This window comes from Hemiscyllium ocellatum, chromosome 9, assembly GCF_020745735.1.
Source record: "Hemiscyllium ocellatum isolate sHemOce1 chromosome 9, sHemOce1.pat.X.cur, whole genome shotgun sequence".
NCBI lineage: Eukaryota > Metazoa > Chordata > Chondrichthyes > Orectolobiformes > Hemiscylliidae > Hemiscyllium > Hemiscyllium ocellatum.
Genome location: NC_083409.1, coordinates 104,740,091 through 104,761,813, shown reverse-complemented (window position 1 = coordinate 104,761,813; position 21,723 = coordinate 104,740,091).

Below are 21,723 nucleotides of genomic sequence, written 5' to 3'. Positions count from 1 at the left end.
GGGGCAGGGTGGGAGGAGGTGTAATCTAGGTAGCTGTAGGAGTCAGTCGGTTTGTAGTAAATGTCCGTGTTGAGTCGGTCGCCCGAGATAGAAATGGGGAGGGAGGATTCTGAGACAGTCCAGGTAAATTTGAGGTCGGGATGGAAGGTGTTAGTAAAGTGGATGAACTGCTCAACCTCCTTGTGGGAGCACGAGGTAGCACCGATACGGTCATCGATGTAATGGAGGAAAAGGTGGGGGGTGGTGCCAGTGTAACTGCGAAAGATGGACTGTTCAACATATCCGACGAAGAGGCAGGCATAGCTGGGACCCATGCGGGTGTCCATGGCAACTCCTTTGGTTTGGAGGAAGTGAGAGGGTTGGAAAGAAAAGTTATTCAGAGTGAGGACCGGTTCAGTCAGTCGGAGGGTGTCAGTGGAAGGGTACTGGTTGGTTTGGCAGGAAAGGAAGAAGCGGAGGGCTTTGAGGCCCTTGTGATGGGGGAATGGAGGTGTATAGGGACTGGATGTCCATGGTGAAGATAAGGCGTTGGGGCCGGGGAAGTGAAAATGATGGAGGGCGTGGGTGGTGTCCCAAACGTAGGTGGGGAGTTCTTAAACTAAGGGGGACAGGACCATGTCGAGGTATGTAAAGATGAGTTCGGTGGGGCAGGAGCTGGCTGAGACGATGGGTCGGCCGGGGCAGTCAGGTTTGTGGATTTTGGGCAGGAGGTAGAAATGGGCGGTGCAGGGTTGTGGGACTGTGAGGTTGGAGGCGGAGGATGGGAGATCCCCTGAGGTGATGAGGTTATGGATGGTCTGGGAGATGATGGTGGGAGGTGAGGTTATGGTCAAGGGGGCAGTAGGAGGAGGTGTCCGCGAGCTGGCGTTTAGCCTCAGCAGTGTAAAGATCGGTGCGCCTCTACTACCACGCCTCCCTTGTCTGCCGGTTTGATAGTGAGGTTGGGTTGGAGTGGAGGGCTGCACGTTGTGAGGGTGAGAGGTTGGAGTGGGTAAGAGGGGTGGACAGGTTGAGGCGGTCAATGTCGCGGCAGCATTTGGCTGTGAAGAGATCGAGGGTGGGTAAGAGGCCAGTACGGGGTGTCCAGGTGGATGGGGTGGGTTGGAGGCGGGAGAAGGGGTCGTCAGAGGGTGGGCGAGAATCCTGGTTGAAGAAGTAGGCGCGGAGGATGTGGAAGCTAGGGTAAGGACACAGGAGAAGGTGCCTTACGCCCTAAAATTGTTGAACTTGATATTGAGTCCTGAAGGCTTTAGTGTTCCTACGTGGAAAATAGAACATAACAGCGCTGAACTGTGGAACCAATTTGAACCCCATCTAACCTACACTACTTCATTCTCATCTATATGCCTGTCCAATGACCAGTTAAATGCCCTTAAAGTTAGCGAGTCTACTCCTGTTGCAGGCAGTGTGTTCCACGCTCCTCCTACTCTCTGAGTAAAGAAACTACCTCTGACATCTGTCCTATATCTATCACCCCTCAATTTAAAGCTGTGTCTCCTTGTGCTGGCCATCGCCATCTGAGGAAAAAGGCTCTCACTGTCCAACCTATCTAACTCTCTGATTATTTTATGTGTCTCAATTAAGTCGCCTCTCAACCTTCTTCTCTCGATCAAAAACTGCCTCAAATCTCTCAGCCTTTCCTCGTAAGACCTTCCCTCCATATTAGGTACATCTTAGTAAATCTCCTCTGAACCTTTCCAAAGCTTTCACATCCTTCCTATGACCAGAACTTTACACAATTCTCCAAATGTGGCTGCACCAGAGTTTTGTACAGCTGCAGCATGATCTCAGGTTCTGAAACTCAGTCCCTCGACCAATAAAAGCTAACACACACTATGCTTTCTTAACAACCCTATCAACCTGGGTGGGAACTTTCAAAGATCTATATACCTGGACACAGATCTCTCTGCTCATCTACCCAACCAAGAATCTTACCATTAGCCCAGTACTCTGCATCCTGTTACTCCTTCCAAAGTGAATAGCCTCACACTTTTCCGCATTAAACTCCATTTGCCACCTCTCAGCCCAGCTTTGCAGCTTATCTATGTCTCTCTGTAACCTACAACATCCTTCATTACTATCCACCTTAGTGTCACCTGCGAATTTAATAACCCATCCTTTTATGCCCTCATCATTTATATAAATGACAAACAACAGTGGACCCAAAACAGATCCTTGCAGTACCCCACGAGTAACTAAACTCCAGAATGAACATTTCCCATCAACCATCACCCTCTATTATCTTTCAGCTAGCCAATCGCTGATGCAAATCGCGAAATCAACCTCCATCCCATGCCTCCGTTTTAGTGCAATAGCCTTCCATGGAGCACCTCATCAAATGCCTTACTGAAATCCAGCTACGCCACATTAACTGCTTTATCCTCATCCACCTGGTTGGTCACCTTCTCAAAGAACTCAATAAGGTTTGTGAGGCACGACATACCCTTCACAAAACTGTGTTGACTATCGCTAATCAACTTGTTCCTCAGGTGAGATGTTGTTCTTCCAGCTTGCGCTCAACGTCACTGGGACATGCAGCAAGGCTGAGACAGATGTTGAACAGGGAACAGGGTGGTGTGTTGACGTGTCAGGTAACTGGAAGCTCGGGTCTTTTCTGCAGACAGAATCTAAGTGTTCTGTGAAGCAATCTCCCAGTCTATGCTTTGTATAGGAGACTACGTTGTGAGCAGTGGAACCATAGATTACATTGAGTAGGCTGCTTCACCTCAAAGATGGGTTTGGGCCCCTGGATGCTGACAAGGGAGAAGATAAATGGGCAGATGATACACCTTCTGCGGTTGCAGGGGAATGTGCCGTGGGGCTATGGGGGATGTTGGAAGTGAAAAGAGGTGTACACCAGGATGTTCCAGAGGAAACAGTCCTTGCAGAAGGCTGGCAAGGAAAATCAGGTGAATATTTGTCTGGTGGTGGCTAATGATCCGCTGAATGTGGATGCTGGTGGGATGGTAGGTGAAGGCTAAGAGGGCCCTATTGTTGTTGTGGGAGAGAAGACAGGGGTGAAGGTTGAACTGTAGCTGAGAGCTCCATCAACTATGTTGCAGTGGAATCCTCGGTTGAGGAAGAAGGGGGGCATTTTGGATGCCTCCTTGTCAAAGTTGGTGTCAGAAGAAAATGCAATGGAGATGGAGAAACTGGGTCTTTACAGGAAACAAAGTGTGAAGATGTATAGTCAAGGTAACTGTGGGAGTCGATTGCTTTGTAGTGTATTTTGGTGGCCAGTCTATCCCAGAGATATAACAGAGATATCAAGAAAGGGAGGGGAGGTGTCAGACATGAACCATGTGAAGGTTAGAGCAGGATGGAAGTTAGAGGGAAAATTGACAAACTTTTCTGATTTTGGATGAGAAAGGGAAGCGGCTCTGATGATATCATCAACATACCAGAAAAAGAGTTGTGGGTGGGGTCTGCAATAGGGCTGGAACAAGGAATGTCCATATAGCCCACAAAGAAACAGGCATAACTGGGCCCCATAGAGATATCCCTGACCACCCCTTTGACCTGAAGAAAGTGAGAGGAGTTTAAAGAGAAGTTGTTCAGAATGAAGACGAGGACAGCCAGGCAGAGAAGGCTTGTGGATGGGGATGATTCAGGCCTTTCTTTTGTCAGAAAGAAGTGGAGCTCTCTGAGACCATCCTGAAGAGGGATGGACGTGTGAAGAGATTGCATGTCCATGGTAAAAAGTAGGCAGCTGGAACCCACAAACTGGAAATTCTGAAACTGATATAAAACATCAGAGGAATTGCAGATGTAAGTGAGAAGGGACTGGGCAAGGGGAGTCGAGGTAGGAATTGATGAGGTCTGTGGGGCAGGAACATGCAAAACCAATGGGTCTGCCTGGGCACTCCTGCTTTTGCATTTTGGGAAGGAGGTAGAAGACGAGCTGTGGAGGATTTGGAGACTGTGAACTTGGAGGCAGTGGAAGCAGGATCACCGGATGAAATCAGGTTAGTGATTCCCGAAATCTTGAATCAGGACCACAGGACAGCAATATGGAGCAGGAACATTGATCACCTTAACAGGAGGAAGGTATGTGTTATTGCAGCTCTCGTACCATCAGTTCAACACAGATAAAGTCAGTACCAACCTAGGATGACCTTTGGACTATCACAGTCTGCTTGATTTGGCTGCTCAGCAGATAATTTCTCAGAAAAATCAAGACACCAGAGTCTTAGAAGAATATAAAGTATATATAAGAGGGAAATCAGAGGGCAAAAAGGGGACATGAGGTAGCTTTGGCAAATAGGGTAATGGAGAATCCAAAGGGTCTTTACAAATACAATAAGGACAAAAGGGTAACTAGAGAGAGAAGAAGTCCCCTCAAAGATCAGCAAGGCAGCCTTTATGTGGAGTTGCAAGGAGATGGGAGAAATACTAAACGAGTATTTTGCATCAGTGTAACTGTGGAGAAGGACATGGAAGGTATAGGATGTGGGTAAATAGATAGTGACATCCTGAAAAATGTCCATCTTGCAGAAAAGGAAGTGATGGATGTCATGAAGTGCATAAATATGGGTAAATCCCCAGAACCTGATCAGGTGTGCCCTAGAACTCTGTGAGAAGCTAGGGAAGTGATTGCTGGGCCAGTTGCTGAGATATTTGTATCATCGATAGTCACAGGTGAGTTGCCAGAAGACTGGAGGTTGGATAACGTGGTATAGTTATGTAAGAAAGGAGGTAAGGACAAGCCAGTGAACTATAGATCAGTGAGCCTGATGTCGGTGTTGGTCAAGTTGTTGCAGGGAATTCTGAGGGACAGGATTAACAGGTATTTGGAAAGGCAAAGACTGATAGGGGGTAGTCAAATTGGCTTTGTGCATTGTAGAGGAGACCACATCAGGTGCAGCGAATACAGTAAATCCCTGAAACGTTCCGCAAGTAGGCGACCTGTCTCCCCAATCCCTGAAATGTTCCGCTGCACCCGATGTGGCCTCGTCTACATTGGGGAGACATGCCGCCTACTTGCTGAACATTTCAGGGATTTACTGTATCTGCTACACCCGATGTGGTCTCCTCTACATTGGGGAGAGGGGCCGCCTACTTGCGGAACGTTTCAGGGAAGACCTCTAGGACACCCGCACCAAACAACCCCACCGCCCCATGGCTGAACATGCAGGTCCTTGGCCTCCTCCATCGCCAGATCCTGGCCACACAACGCCTGGAGGAAGAACGCCTCATCTTCCGCCTAGGAACCCTCTAACCACACGGGATGAATGTAGATTTCTTCAGCTTCCTTATTTCCCCTCCCCCCACCTTATCTCAGTCCGAACCCTCGGACTCAGCACCGCCCCCTTGACCTGCAATCTTCTTCCCGACCTCTCCGCCCCCACCCCCTCCATGGCCTATCACCCTCACCCTCACCTCCTTCCACCTCTCGTATTCCCAGCGCCCCTCCCCCCCCTACCTTTTTTATCTCAGCCCACTTGGCACACCAACCTCATTCCTGAAGAAGGGCTTATGCCCAAAACATCGATTCTCCTGCTCCTCAGATGCTGCCTGGCCTGCTGTGTTTTTCCAACACCACGTTTTTCAACGAAGGGTCTGTTTCCATGTTGTACATTTCTTTGACTTTATGACTCATGTCAGCCGTAGCTCAGTGGGGAGCACTCCAGCCAGAGTCAAAAGGTTGGAGATTCAAGTCCCATTTCTGAAACTGGGATTGCATAATCTAGGCTGGCATTTGGTGCAGTACCCATTGCATGAGTAATCCTCATGAAAGGCAATTGTGTTGTTTGGGTCTGCACCATTTCTTACCATGGGATAGGTTCATTGCCATTAGTTTCTTTTTGGGTAGAGGTCTACAGGGCTCACTTAATTTAGATTAGATTACTAATCCCAGCCCAACAAGTCCACACCGACCCACCGAAGCGCAACCCACCCATACCCCTTACCTAACAATTCACCTGACCCGCACATCTTTGGACTGTGGGAGGAAACCGGAGCACCTGGAGGAAACCCACGCAGACACGGGGAGAACGTGCAAACTCCACACAGTCAGTTGCCTGAGGCAGGAATTGAACCCAGGTCCCTGGCGCTGTGAGGCAGCAGTGCTAACCACTGTGACACCGTGCCGCCCCATCTGGTGTGGAAGAAGAAAACCTTTGAGCTGAGCTGAACTGAATTGTATTGTATTGTTTATTGTCATGTGTATTCAATAGAAAATACAGTGAAAAGTCTATACCACCACCATGCATTGGCACCATTCACATTATCTTAAAACAAAATAAAGAAAGATAACTCAAAGCGAGTCCAACACTTTCTTTGCCGCTGCCAGTGTCTCACTCCAGGCTACACCAGCCCATACCATGTAACCACCAGAGTTACAAGTTAAAAATCACACAACACCAGGTTTAATTGGAAGCACTAGCTTTTGGAGTGCCACTCCTTCATTAGGTGGTTGTGAGCAACGCCCCGAAAGCTAGTGCTTCCAATTAAACCTGTTGGACTATAACCTGGTGTTGTGTGATTTTTAACTTTGTACACCCCAGTCCAACAGCGGCATCTCCAAATCATGATCACCAGAGTCCCACTGTGGCCTACACCAGCCCACACCATGTAACCACCAGAGTCCCACTGTGGGCTACACCATGCCTTCACCAGGATCCCTGCTCCAGGCTACACCAGCCCACACCATGCCATCACCGCCAACATCCCACTCCAGGTTTTACAGGCTGGCCAACTGTTTAGCCACGCTGTCTCTGAAGACACCATGACTCCTGACCCCATCGAAGCCTCCTTCCTCATAAAGAGTTCTCGTTAAAAGATAGGTTTAAGCAAAAACTAAGAAAAAAAACTGAGAAAAGAAGGGGGGAAAAAGAAAGAATAGAAAAAGTGGAGAAACCCAGGCAGAGGAGCCCAGACATTGCCTACTCTGCCACCATTATCCTAGTTGGTAGTTGAATGAGAATAGACTCTTGTCTTAAAGTATATAATTTGTTTCATGTCAGCAAAAAAGTACAAGTTACACTGATAACAATAGACATTGTTACAATGACCATGAGGAGGACATGAACGGGGAGCTGCATTCCTTCAGCATCCTCAGCTATTCTTCCACCAGATTCGTGTGACATCGTGGGGCGGCATGGTGGTTCAGTGGTTAGCACCACTGCCTCACAGCACCTAGGACCCGGGTTCGATTCCCGCCTCGGGCGACTGTGCAATGTCCACACAGACATTCTCCCCGTGTCTGTGTGGGTTTCTTCCAGGTGCTACAGTTTCCTCCCACAATGGGCCATGCTAATTTACCCATAGTGTTAGGTGTGTTAGTCAGGGGTAAATATAGGATATGGAAATGGGTTTGGGTGGGTTAATCTTTATTTCCATACTTTGGGAATCTAATCTAATCATAGTAAGCAGTGCTAAAGGTAGTCCTTAGTATTAACCCTTTTCAGACCTTGATGCAGACATACAAAGAGAGTGTTCAGTCAGAGGTATTGAGCTTCATGGGAGGCATTAAACCAAGGCCCGTCAGGTGACTGTAAAGATCCCAGAGCACAATGCTGAAGAAGAACAGATGAGTTCTGGTCAATACTTAGCTCAAAAACGTAGCTGCAAGTTGATCAAGGCTGGGAACTTAAATATTCAAAGATACATGTCCTGTGGACTGGACAGGCAGAGGAGGCAAGGTTGTCTTGTCAGTAAGTAGTGAAATTAAATCAATAGCAAGAATTGAAATAGAGTTGGAAGGTTTGGAGCCTGGATGGGTAGGGTTGAAGGACTGCAAAAGACGGGAGTTATATACAAGCTTCTGAGCAATTGTCAAGATGTGGGGAAGAAAAATCAGGAGATAGAAAAGGCATGTAAGGAATGCTCTGTTACAATAATCATGGGGTTCACACTATGCAGGTGGACTGGGAAAATCAGGTTGGTAGCAGATCTCAAGAAAAAGAATTTGAAGCTGCTTGTGGTGGAGCCCACTAGGGAAAAGACAATTAAGACCATAAGACATGGGAACAAAAATTAGGCCATTCAGCCCATCAAGTGTGCTCCGCCATTCAATCAAGTCTGATAAGTTACTCAGCCCCATTCTCCCTTTTACCCTTGATCTCCAAGACCTTATCTATCTGAGTTTTAAATATACTCATTGACCCTGGCATCCACGGCCTTCTGTAGAATGAATTTCATCGATTCATGACTCTCTGTCCTTCTCTCGGTTCGAAAAGGTCTTCCCTTTACTGTAAGGCTGTGCCACAGGTCCTAGTCTCACATCAATGGTAACATCTTCACAACCTCCACTCTGTCCAGGCCATTCAGTATTCTGTATGTTTCAACTAAATTCCTCTTATCCTTCTCAATTCGATAGACTGTAGACCCAGAGTGCTCAAACGTTCCTCTTATGTTAAGCTTGTCATTCTGGGACCATTCTCGTGAACCTCCACTGAACACGTTCCAGAGCCAGTGCATTCTTCTTGAGATATGGGGCCCAAAACTGTGCACAAAGCTCTAAATGTGGTCTGACCAGAGCATCAGAAGTACATCCCTGCTTTTATATTCAAGTCCTCGCAAAATAAATGCCACCATGCATTTGACTTCCTTACTAACTCAACCTGTAAGTTTACCTTGAGAGAATCATGGACTAGAACTCCCACATCTCTTTGCATTTCAGATTTCTGAATTTTCTCCCCATTTAGAAAATAGTCCATGCCTCTATTTTTCCTACCAAAGTGCATTACCTCACGCCTTCCCACATTGTATTCCATTTGCCTCTTCTTTGCCCACTCTGCTAACCTGTCCAAATCCTACAGCCTCCTAGCCGCCCAATGTTACCTGTCCCTCTACCTATTTTTGTATCGTCTGCAAACCCAGCCAGAATGCCCTCAGTTCCTTTCATTTAGATCAGTAATGTATGAAGTGAAAAGTTATGGCTGCAATACTGAGCCTTGTGGAACACCAGTTGTCACCAGCTGCCATCCTGAGAAGGATCCTTTCATCCCCACTCTCTGCTTTCTACCAGACAGTCAAGCTTCTATCCATGCTAGTACCTTGCCTCTAACACTATAGGTCCTTATCTTACTCAGTAGCCTCCTGTGCAGCACCTTGTCAGAAGCCTTCTTGGAATCCAGGTAGGTAACATCCATTGGCTCTCCATGGTCTAATCTACTTGTTACTTCCAAAAAGAATTTGAGCAGATTTGTCAGGCATGACCTCCTCTTAGTGAAACCATGCTGACTTGGTGATGTAGGAGAAAGTGAGGACTACGGATGTTGAAGAGTCAGAGTCAAAACGTGCGGCACTGGCAACACACAGCAGGTCAGGCAGCCTCTGAGCAGCAAGCGAGTCAACGTTTCTGGCATAGGACTTTCGTCAGGAATGTGGTGGGGGGGGAGGGGATTGGTGGTTGAGAGACAAATAGGAGGGTGTGGGGTGGGGCTGGAGGAAGGTAGCTGGGAAGGCGATAGGTGGATGCAGATGAGGGGTGTAATGGTGATAGGTTGGTGGGGTGGGTGGTGATATGTAAACAGTCGGACATGCTTCGGTAGCTAAGGTGAAGGAAGCCCTCAGGGCAGTGACCACAATGTGATAGAATTCACCCCGCAGTTTCAGAGGGAGAAGCTGGAATCACGTAGTGATATTACAATGGAGTAAAGGGAACAACTAAGACATGAAGGAGCAGCTGGCCAGAGTTGATTGGAATGGGAATCTAGCAGGGAAGATGGTGGAGCAGAAATGACAGAAGTTTCGGGGGATAATTCAAGAGGCATACCAAGGAAGAAGAAACAGACTAAGGAGAGAATGAAGCAACCATGGCTCACAGGGAAGTCAGGAACAGCATGAAAGCATTCAATGTGGTAAAGATTAGTGGGTAGTCACAGGATTGGGAAGCCATTAAAAACAGCAGGGGACAACAAAAAAATTAACATGGACAGAAGGTGAAATATGAAGGAAAGCTGCTCGTACTATAAAAGAAGATTGCAAGTGTTTCTTTTTTGGATATATAAGAGAGGGGGTAGAGTGGTCATTGGACCGCTGTAAAATGAGGCTAAAGAAGTTGTGATGAGGGAAAAAGATATGACCAAGGAACTGAATAGATACTTTGCATCAGTTTTCACAGTGGAAGATACCGGTAGCATACCAAAACTTCTAAAGTCAGGGGGCACAGGTAAGAACATAGAACATCGAACAGTACAGGCCTGTTGGCCCTTGATGTTGTACTGATCTTTTATCCTCCTAAGATCAGACTAACCTACATACCCTTCATTTTACTATCATCCATGTGCCTATCCAAGAGTCACTTAAATGTCCCTAATGTCTCTGACTTTATTACCACCGCAGGCAGTGCATTCCACATACCTACCACTCTATGTAATGAGCCGACCTCTGACATCTCCCCTAAACTTTCCTCCAATCACCTTAAAATTATGTCCCATCATGATAGCCATTTCTGCCCTGGGAGAAAGTCCCTGACTATTGACTCTATGCCTCTCATCATCTTGTACACCTCTATCAAGTCACCTCTCACCATTCACTCCAATGAGAAACACCCTAACTCCCTCAATCTTCCTCCATTAGACATGCCCTCCAGTCCATGCAGCATCCTGTTAAATCTCCTCTGCACCCTCTCTATAGCTTCCACATCCTTCCTATAATGAGGTAACCGGAACTGAACACAACGTTCCAAGTGTGGCCTAACCAGGGCTCTAGGAGCTGCAGCAGAACCTTGCGGCTCTTCAACTCAATCTTCCTGCTAATGAACACCAACACACCACATGCCTTCCTACAATCCTATCGACTTTGGTGGCAACTTTGAGGGATCTACAGACAAAGACCCCAAGATCCTTCTGTTCCTCCACACTGCCAAGAATCCTGTCTTTAACCCTTCTTTCAAATTCAACCTTCCAAAATGAATGACATCACACTTTTCCAGGTTGAACTCCATCAGCCCAGCTCTGCATCCAATCAATGTCCCATTGCAACCTACAACAGCCTTCCACACTCTGCACCACTCCACCAACCTTCATGTCATCGGCAAAATTACTAACCCATCCTTCCACTTCCTTGTCCAAGTCATTGACTGTAGTGTAGTGAGTGTTGTGGTCATCACTAAGGAGGTGGTGCTGGGGAAGCTGAAAAAGCTGAAGGTGCTTAAATCACCAGACCAGGTGGACTATACCCTAGAGTTCTGAAGGAGATAACTGAGGAGATTGTAGTGGAGCTGAAAATGTGTTGCTGGAAAAGCGCAGCAGGTCAGGTAGTATCCAAGGAACAGGAAATTCGATGTTTCGTGCATAAGCCCTTCATCAGGAATGATGAGGGGCTTATGCCCGAAACATCGAATTTCCTGTTCCTTGGATGCTGCCTGACCTGCTGCACTTTTCCAGCAACACATTTTCAGCTCTGATACTCCAGCATCTGCAGACTTCACTTTTTCCTCGAAGATTGTAGTGGAGATCTTTCAGGAATCACTGGAGACAAAGACGGTCCCAGAGTGAGATGATACGGGGTTAATTTGCTCTGCTGACCTTCAAGAAATTGGATGTTCTGGGGTGTAGAGTGGTATGTTTCTCTGTCTTGCAGGTAGAATGATTAAAAATATTTTATTCAGAGTAAAATTACATTGCCATCGCCTACTATTCAGAATCAATAAGATTCAAAGTTTGTGCGAAGATTTGTAGCTCGGGTGCTTGTTGTTGTGTTTCTGTTCTCCGAGCTGGGAATTTGTGTTGCAGACGTTTCATCCCCTGTCTAGGTGACATCCTCAGTGCTTGGGAGCCTCCTGTGAAGCGCTTCTGTGGTGTTTCCTCCGGCATTTGTAGTGGTTTGAATCTGCTGCTTCCAGGTGTCAGGAATGGACCCGGACCACAGAACAGGCCGTCACCATAGGACAGAACAGGACCACACACCGCAAAAAAAGGGCACTAAAAGAAAAAATGGCCAAACTAACACATGACAGAGAGAATACCACAACACATCCCTGGGTGAGAAACCTCTCTCACAGACATGGAAAGAACAATACTGGCCAAGGGACTCAACTACAACCACAGGGACGCCAAGACAGCAGACTTCCTAGCAGCACTAGAATGCACACTCAGAAACAATGGACTGACAGAAGAGATACAACAAACAGTGAGACAAAGTATCATACCCCGATAACAAAGAAAAGACAAACATATAACCTCAACACCAAGGAGAGGGAAGCACTAAAAGCACTAAGAAACGATAAGAACATAATCATACTACCAGAAGACAAAGGCAGAATGATGGTCATCCTGGACAAAGCAGAGTACATCCAAAAATAACAACTACTACTTGCATCTACCAAAAGAGGGAGTGTGACCCCACCCCACAGCTCACCAATAGGATAAACAACACACTGAGGAACCTACAAAAAAACGGACAGATAACCAGGTGTGACTTACAGAGAATGAAACCTGAAAGCAACAACACCCCCAGATTCTATGGACTACCTAAAGTGCACAAACCAGACATCCCACTCAGACCCATAGTATCACTACCAGGGACACCATCACACAAACTGGCTAAAGAGCTACAGCAGAAATTGAAACACCTGATCAGCGGATCCAGACACTCTATACAGTCAACACAGGAATTCTTGGACATCATCAGAAATATACACATAGACAAGGAAGAAACTATGGTCACATTCGATGTAACGGCACTGTTCACCTCTATCGACAAAACCCTAGCCAGAGAAACAATAGCCAACCTGCTGGACATACAGAACAGACAACAGGATGTTGAACCTATCAACAAAGACGGCATACTCAAACTACTAGACCTGTGCATCACAACACACTTCACATTCAACAACCAAATATATGAACAAATCAATGGCACATCCATGGGCTCACCCATCTCTGGGCTCACAGCAGAAGTGGTAATGCAAAGATTAAAACAAACAGTCTTACCGCAAATTCAACCCAAACTCTGGGTCAGATATGTGGATGACACCTTTGTAACCATTCAAAACACAGAAATAGAGAACACACACCGGATCATCAACGCCACACTCACAGGAATTCGATTCACTAGAGAGGAAGAAAAGGACAACCAACTCCCATTCCTAGACGTGATGGTACAGAGAACACCGAATGTAGAATTCACCACAAAGGTATATAGGAAAGCCATACACACACAGACCAAGTCCTGACCTAAGAAAGCAACCACCCCAACACACACAAAAAAAAGTTGCATCAAGACACTGTTCAAAAGGGCCACAACACACTGCAGTACACCAGAATTGCAAAAAGAGGAAGAAGAACACCTATACAATGTATTTGCCAAAAATGGATACCCCACAATTTCATCAACAGATGCCTAAGGGAAAGACAACGGAATGAGGACATGCCACACCCCAAAGGACTAGCCACTTTACCATTCATCAAGAACATTTCTGAACTGACAGCCAGACTACTGCGAACACTAGGACTCATAACAGCACACAAACCAACAGCCATTCTCGGACAACAACTCACCAGAACGAAGGACCCGATACCCAGCATGAGCAAAACCAATGTAGTGTACAAAATCCCTTGCAAGGACTGCACAAAACACTACATAGGACAAACAGGAAGACAGCTAACGATCCGTATCCATGAACACCAACTAGCCATGAAACGACACGACCAGCTATCCTTAGTACCCACACACGCAGATGACAAGCAACATGAATTCAACTGGGACAACACTACTATTATAGGACAAGCCAAATAGAGAACAGCCAGGGAATTCTTAGAGGCATGGCACTCATCCACAGATTCTATCAATAAGCACACCGACCTGGACCCAATATACCGGCCACTGCAGCGGACAGCTGGAACTGACAACCGGAAGCAGCAGATTCAGACCACTACAAATGCCGGAGGAAAGATCACAGAAGCGCTTCACAGGAGGCTCCCAAGCACTGAGGATGTCACCTAGACAGGGGACGAAACGTCTGCAACACAAATTCCCAGCTCGGTGAACAGAACCACAACAACAGAATCAATAAGAACATTGCAGTTAAGATTCTAACCACACCCTGCAGTTGAAAAAAAATACACCAACTCTTGCCATTAAGGAATGATCTAAATCACATTGTTTCTGGAAATAATCAAATCACTACATTGTGTCTTGTCTGGCATGTGACTATGGGGGAGTGGCTGGGGGTTGTCTTGTGGGCATGACTGACTGTGATGTAAAATATAAAGGAAGAACTGGTCCCTTTGTTAAGAGAGATCTCTTGACATGGCTTCACAAGCATTACAATGAGTATTAAGGCTTCCTCCAAAGCTTGTACTTGCTAATTAAATTTTGGCTGTCCACAGAAGGTGGCGTATTGCAGTTGCATCAAGTGTGTAAGAATCTCAAGATGGTAGTGCCACGTTTCTCGGCAGACTGAATAAATAATCGCCTGATTGCCGGTTGTGTGAGATGGATGGGCCCACGAGGTAAGATTTACCTCGATCTCTCTCACTAACCTATCACTCAGTCAACCCCTCATTCCCTGGGACTAACGCAATCTCTGAGGTAACTTATGCACTTGCATGCCAACAAGTTCGCTTTCAGAATCATACGTTCACTGGAAAGGGAGTTTAAAGTGCCCCAGAATTCAGAGGTTAGAGTCCTCAGAACTGTAAGTTCTCGGATCCGGAGGTTAGAGTCTTCTAATAGCAGGTTTTGAGGTCCTGCAACATAGTGCATAAGATAAAGGATAACTACTGTGTCTGTCTCAATCACCCTGCCTTAGACCAGTTGTTAAGAGGGGGAATCCCCCATGGGACGGTCAGGACCCTGAAGTGGGTATGGAGACTGATGACACGGGACTAGTATATAGAGATAAGTTAGGAAGTTGAGACTTTAAAAATGGGGCAAACGTTGGATAAGTCAGGGATCAGAACCCCTTTGCTTCGGTTATGCCAGGATGAGCGCCAAAATGAGGAAAGGTTCAGGTGCTTATTAGGATGCTTAAATATAAAGTTGGGAAATGAAGTTTGGCCGTGAGGAGGAACTTGGGATATAGATAAATATTTAAAAGCAGAGGAGGCCATTTGGAAATGTAATACAGTGACTAAATGGAAAACTTTTAACACCTGCATGGGGAAAGACTGCTGAGGAAATAATGAACAAATCTGAACTGGCCAGCTGGGAGAATAATGCACATCAAAGAGGGATTAAAGTGTGTGATAACGAGGGAAACCCTAAGTCTTGGGAGATGCTGAAGAGTCAGTGTGAGGATTATAATATGAGGAGAGGAAAACAGGAAAAGCCCTATCGAGTGAGAATAAAATGGAGGCACCTTCTGACGTGTCTGGTCTGCCAATAATATTTCAAAATAATGACACCAATGACCAGCTATGGTCACAATGTGGATTTCTGAACACCTCAGGGGCGCCTATTCTGAACTCACTATATGTTCGAAATCTCCTCAAAGCCATTCTCCTCCCCAAGCAATTGACCATAATCAAATGTGCTGCCCTCTGTGAAGTGGCAGGCACTAAGTTAATCCTCCCTCAAAAACAACAGGCATACCAGACATTGTCACTGTGCAGCATTTATGGGGGATGCACCTGATCCAGAAAAACCGATATGGAAGGTGCATGGGTGTTCGCACATCTGCATCAAAAGACCTCTGAGTCAGTCCCATTTGCCAAGCGTCTATACCTGATGCTTTGCTACCAATACTAATAGAAACGGAATATTTAATTTTAAGTTTCAGTTCATACATGTCAATTTAAATTGCAGCTGTTCAGAAAATATTCATATGTTGCTTTCCATAGCATCCCTACAGTGTGGAAACAGGCCCTCCAGCCCAAGTCTACACCGACCCTCTGAAGAGTATCCCACCCAAACCTATTCCCCTGCCCTATTACTCTACACTTACCCCTGACTAACCTACGCATCCCTGAACACTGTGGGTAATTTAGCATGGCCAATTCACCCTAACCTGTACATCTTTGGATTGTGGGAGGAAACCGGAGCACTTGGAGGAAACCCACGCAGACATGGAGAGAATGTGCAAACTCCACACAGACGGTTGCCTGAGGCTGGAATTGAACCCGGGTCCCTGGCACTGTGAGGCAGCAGTGCTAACCACTGTGCCACCGTGCCGCCCTGCTTTTTTTTTAACTGACTATTTATTTCCATTTTCTATAAGTTTACACAATGCTATTAGCTATTAGTACTTGGTAAAGAAAATTGAAATTATTGTGTATTGGTTTCATATTCAATGTAAAACATATTATTTCTCTCAATTATTTCCAACGTTTTAGAATTAGAACTTTGTGTGTGAGATGACACAAGAACTTAATTAATATAGTGCTTACTGTAATTTTGGACAGGACACAATGCAGTGAGTCCAGGAATGGGCTATCGGTTCGGTTTGAATGGATCTCAGCTGTTTAAAAATTGTCTAGTAGTCTGTGTGAATACTGCTGGTAAAGCTTTGCTTAAGTGATCAGAAAAGTAGAAGACTTGAAACTAAACTTTATTACAACTAAGCATAAAGGCAATAGTAACAGAAGTTAAAGAAAAACTTATTTAGCAATCAGGAACTGTGAAATACTTTTCCTGATAGCTTTCACATTCGCCAAGTATTATAACACAAGGTAAACCCCTCTGCTAATTTAAACCAGCAACACAAAAAGATTCACCCCGTGCTGTAATCTGTTAAAATTTGAGAGGCAAGGAACTATCCTAAAGTAACTACTTAAAGTACAAAAAAATTAAGTACTTTATTCTTAAAGCCTAACAGGGAATATTAACTAACAACTATTTACAGCTCCTTTCTCTAAACCTATCTTTTACCTCCCCCTCTACAACACTGGTCCGATTAAAACCCCTGATTAAGATTTATAAAAAATTCCAATTTTAAAACCAGCCAGCTGTTGAATCTTAGCTTTGTATCTTCCTCTGTAGATTTTCCCTCCAGGCTGGTGTCAATGTTTCTTTTTCTGTGCAAACTCCTTCTCCAGGCAGGTACCTCTCAGAGAGTTCTTACGAGCAGCTTACATCTCTTGGTATTCCGGCAGTTCTCATTGCCACTCTGGGTAAATGACTAATATTTATACCTCAAATCGTCGGATCATTTCATTGGTTTTAATATTGTCAAAGTACTAAATTCAAACTTGATTGGAGTTTGGTATCTTTGGGCATAATTTAAACTGATTGGCCGAATTTGAATTTGTTTTGTATCCAGGCAACCCATCTACTCTAACTGTTTGACCAAATGTTACATTGTTAACTTGTTCAGAACACTTTACTGTGTCAGGTAGTTCTGCTGGCTTTTCAATGCTCTTAAAGGTGCAGTACACCTCTACACCTTCATAACAGAAGTATTAATTTGTCAAAGGAAAATAATTTTTGAATAAACCTGAATGGGGTCCCTCAAGGGTTTGGTTTTAGGGCCATTGATTATTGTTTATAAATGACTGAATTGTTTAGGCAGTACAATTTAGAAGTTTATGGATTGTATAAAACTTGATCATGACATAAATAGTGAACAGAGTAACAGACTTCAAGAGTACTGAGAATTTTGAAATAGGCAGACACAATTTAGTGTAGCTAAATGTGTGACTGTCTTCATACTGATACCCACCTTGGTAAGGAAGGAATGGGAGAGGAAATGCAAAGATACTTTCATCAGTGAACATAATGTCTAGAGTTTCTTCATTCACTGGTAAAGCACGCCTTCGGACCACTGCCCATCCTTCCACAACCTGATGCAATGGATTCAATCAGCTCCCCAGTTATGAGCACGAAAAGTGAAGAAGCTAACAATGGTGAAGAAGAAGTCCATAAATATTTTGTCAGTGGCCTTCTTATGGATATGAAATCATGTGAGCTTTGCCTTCTCTTTTGATCATTTAAGAAATATGAAGGTTCGCTGATCAAACTAACATCAAAACAGCCACAACTTTGTTACATTTGACAGCAGCAGCGGGAGCAGAAGCAGCAAAGAATGGTGCATCCACCTAGCCTGCTGCTGCACTTCACACTCTGATGCACTGGTATCCTCCATCTGAAGCATCTCCGTAAAGATAGACGTCCCGTCAGTTTTGTTGAGTTTTTAACTGCCCTTATCCAAGGAGATTTTGGAGAACTAGCTCATTTCCATTCAACGTAGAGGGAGTGGAGTGGTCACTAAGGACTGTGGATTTAAGAACTTTACTGGTGAATACTTTTCCTTCACATAGGAGGATCCTGCAGATCCTTTATACTGCATGGATCAGTAATTTTGTTGTTATAAAGTTTATATGTTGTGTGTCAATAACTTGCTTAAGCACTGGCTGTTAGACTCTTATGGACAAGCTGATAGCACCTTTCTCACCTTCTCCTCCCCCCCCCTCTCCATTTGGGTGGTTATCATGGAGTGATAAAAGGAGGTAATGGGATGTTGAGGGGTTAATTTACTCTGCTGACCTTCAATAAATTGGATGTCTCGGGGTTAGGGTGGTATGTTTCTCTATCTTGCAGATAGAATGAAAAGAATTACATTGCCATCACCTACTATCCAGAATCAGTGCAGTTAAGATTCTAACCACACCCTGCAGTTTAAAAAAAAATTTGCACCAGATCCTGCAATTAAGGAACGATCTAAGTCACATTGTTTCTGAAAAATAATCAAATTACTACATTGTGTCTTGCGTGGCATGTGACTATGGGGGAGTGACTGGGGGTTGTCTTGTGGGCATGACTGACTGTGATATCAAATATGAAGGAAGAACTGGTCCCTTTATTAAGAGAGGTCTCTTGACGTGGCTTCACAAGCATTGCAGAGTGTGTTAAGGCTTCCTCCAAAGCTTGTATTTGCTTAAAAAATTTTTGGCGTGCCGGAAGACTGGACATTGGCTAACGTGGTGCCACTATTTAAGAAAGGTGGTAAGGACAACCCAGGGAACTATAGACCAGTGAGCCTAGCGTCAGTGGTGGACAAGTTGTTAGAGGGAATCGTGAGGGACAGGATGTATGTGTATTTGGAAAGGCAAGGACTGATTTGTGCGTGGGAAATCATATCTCACAAACTTGAGTTTTTTGAAAAAGTAAAAAAGAGGATTGATGAGGGCAGAGTGGGAGACGTGATCGATATGGACTTTATTAAGGTGTTTGACAAGATTCCCTATGGGAGACTGGTTAGCAAGGTTATATCTCATGGAAGGAGAAAGTGAGGACTGCAGATGCTGGAGATCAGAGCTGAAAATGTGTTGCTGGAAAAGCGCAGCAGGTCAGGCAGCATCCAAGGAACAGGAGATTCGACGTTTCGGGCATAAGTCCTTCTTCAGGAAAGAAGGGCTCTATATCTCATGGAATACTGGAAGAACTAACCATTTGGATACAGAACTGGCTCAAAGGTAGAAGAGAGAGAGTGGTGGTGGAGGGTTGTTTTTCAGATTGGAAGCCTGTGACCAGTGGAGTGCCACTAGGATTGGTGCTGGGTCCACTACTTTTCGTCATTTATATAAATGATTTGGAAATTAATATAGGATGTATAGTTAGTGACTTTGCAGATGACACCAAAATTGGAGGTGTAGTGGACAGCAAAGAAGGTTACTTGGGGTTACAATGGGATCTTGATCAGATGAGCCAATGGGCTGAGAAGTGGCAGATGGTGTTTAATTTAAATAAATGCGAGGTGGTGCATTTTGGAAAGGCAAATCAGAGCAGGACTTGTACACTTAATGGTAAGATTCTAGGGAGTGTTGCTGAACAAAGAGATCTTGGAGTCCAGGTTCATAGCTTCTTTAAAATAGAGTCACAGGTAGATAAAATAGTGAAGCAGGCATTTGGTGTGCGCTCCCTTATTGGTCAGAGTATTGAGTACAAGAGTTGGGAGGTCATGTTGCAGCTGTACAGGACATTGGCTGGGCCATTTTTGGAATATTGCATGCAATTCTAGTCTCCTTCCTATTGGAAGGATGTTGTGAAACTAGAAAAGGTTCAGAGAAGATTTACAAGGATGTTGCCAGGGTTGGAGGATTTGAGCTATAGGGAGAGATTGAATAGGCTGGGGCTGTTTTCCCTGGAGCGTCGGAGGCTGAGAAGTGGCCTTATAGAGGTTTATAAAATCATGAGGGGCATGGATTGAGTAAATAGACAAGGTCTTTTCCTTGGGGTGAGGGAGTCCAGAACTAGATGGCGTAAGTTTCGGGTGAGAGAGAAAAGATATAAAAGAGACGTAAGGAGCAGCTTTTTCATTCAGAGGGTGGTGTGTGTGTCTGGAATGGGCTGCCAGAGGAAGTGGTGAAGGCTAGTACAATTGCAGCATTTAAAAGGCATCTGGATGGGAATATGAACAGGAAGGGTTTGCAGGGATATGGGTCGGGTGCTGGCAGGTGGGACTAGATTGTGTTGGGATATCTGATCGGCATGGACAGGTTGGACCGAATGCGTCCATGTTAGGACTACTCTATTCATGTTATGTATTAACAATCTGGACAAAAGAACGAAGGAACATTGTTGCTGAGTTTGCAGACCTCACAAAGATAGGTGGAAAGACAGCTAGTGTTGAGGAAATGTAGAGGCTTCAAAATGATTTGGATAGGCTAGGAGAGTGGGCAAAGAACTGACAGATGGAATTCAATGTAAGAAAGTGTGAAGTTGTCCACATGAGTAGGAAGGTTAGAGGCATTGACTATTTTTCAATGGGGAAAGGCTTCAGAAATCTAAAGCACAATGGGACTTAGAAATCTTAGATCAGGATTTTCTTAAGGTTAACATGCAAGTGTAATTGGCAGTTAGGAAGCCAAATGCAATGTAAACATTCATTTCAAGAGAACTAGAGTAGTAGAGCAAATATGTACTGCTGGGCTTTGTAAGGTTGCATAATTTGAAATATTGTGAGTAATTTTGGGACCCATATCCAAGGAAGGATGTGCTGGCCTTAGAGGGGGTCTAGAAGAAATTTGCAAGAATGGTTCCAGGGATGAAGTGCTTGGCACATGAGGAGCAGTTGAGGACTCTGGGTCTGTATATTGATTGGAGTTTAGAAGGATGAGGGAAGGATCTTATTGAAACTTGGAGAATACTGAGAAGCCTGGATAGAGAAGATGTAAGAGAGACTAGGACCCAAGGGCACAGCCTTGGAGTGAAGGAAACAACCCTTTCAAACTGAAATGAAGAGGAATTTCTTTAGCCAGAGGGTGGCGAATCTGTGGAACTCGTTATCGCAGGCGACTGTGGAGGCCAAGTTATTGAGTGTATTTTAGACCGAGATAGATAAGTTTTGGATTGGTAAGAGGAACAAGAGTTACCGGGAGAAGGCAGGAGAATGGGATTGAGAAACACACCAGCCATGCTCGAATGGCAGAGCAAACTCAGTGGGCTGAATGGCCTAATTCTGCTTCTGATCTTATGGTCAAAACAACATCACTGCCACCAATTATCTGGTCATTATCACAATATTTTTAGAAACTTTCTATGTGCACATGTACTGCTTCATATCCTACATCATAACAATAACCAAACATTTTATTGGAGTATACGGAGTCTGGTATAACTGCAAGTCTATCTTTGGTTTTTTTAACTTATCTCCACACACTGTTCCCGTGAAGTAATCTTCAGCAGTTACATTATCATTGCCAATATGTGGAAGTTTTAAAACTGTAATGACATTGCATAACCAACGTAAGACTGTTTGTTGTAATGAACACAAAGAAGAAAGGAAGCATTGGAATTAGATTGGAGGTAGCCAGACTGTCTAATCTGCATCTACCTCCCCACCAGAGGGATCTGTTCTGCACAGTGACATACTTGTATAATTTCAGTTATATC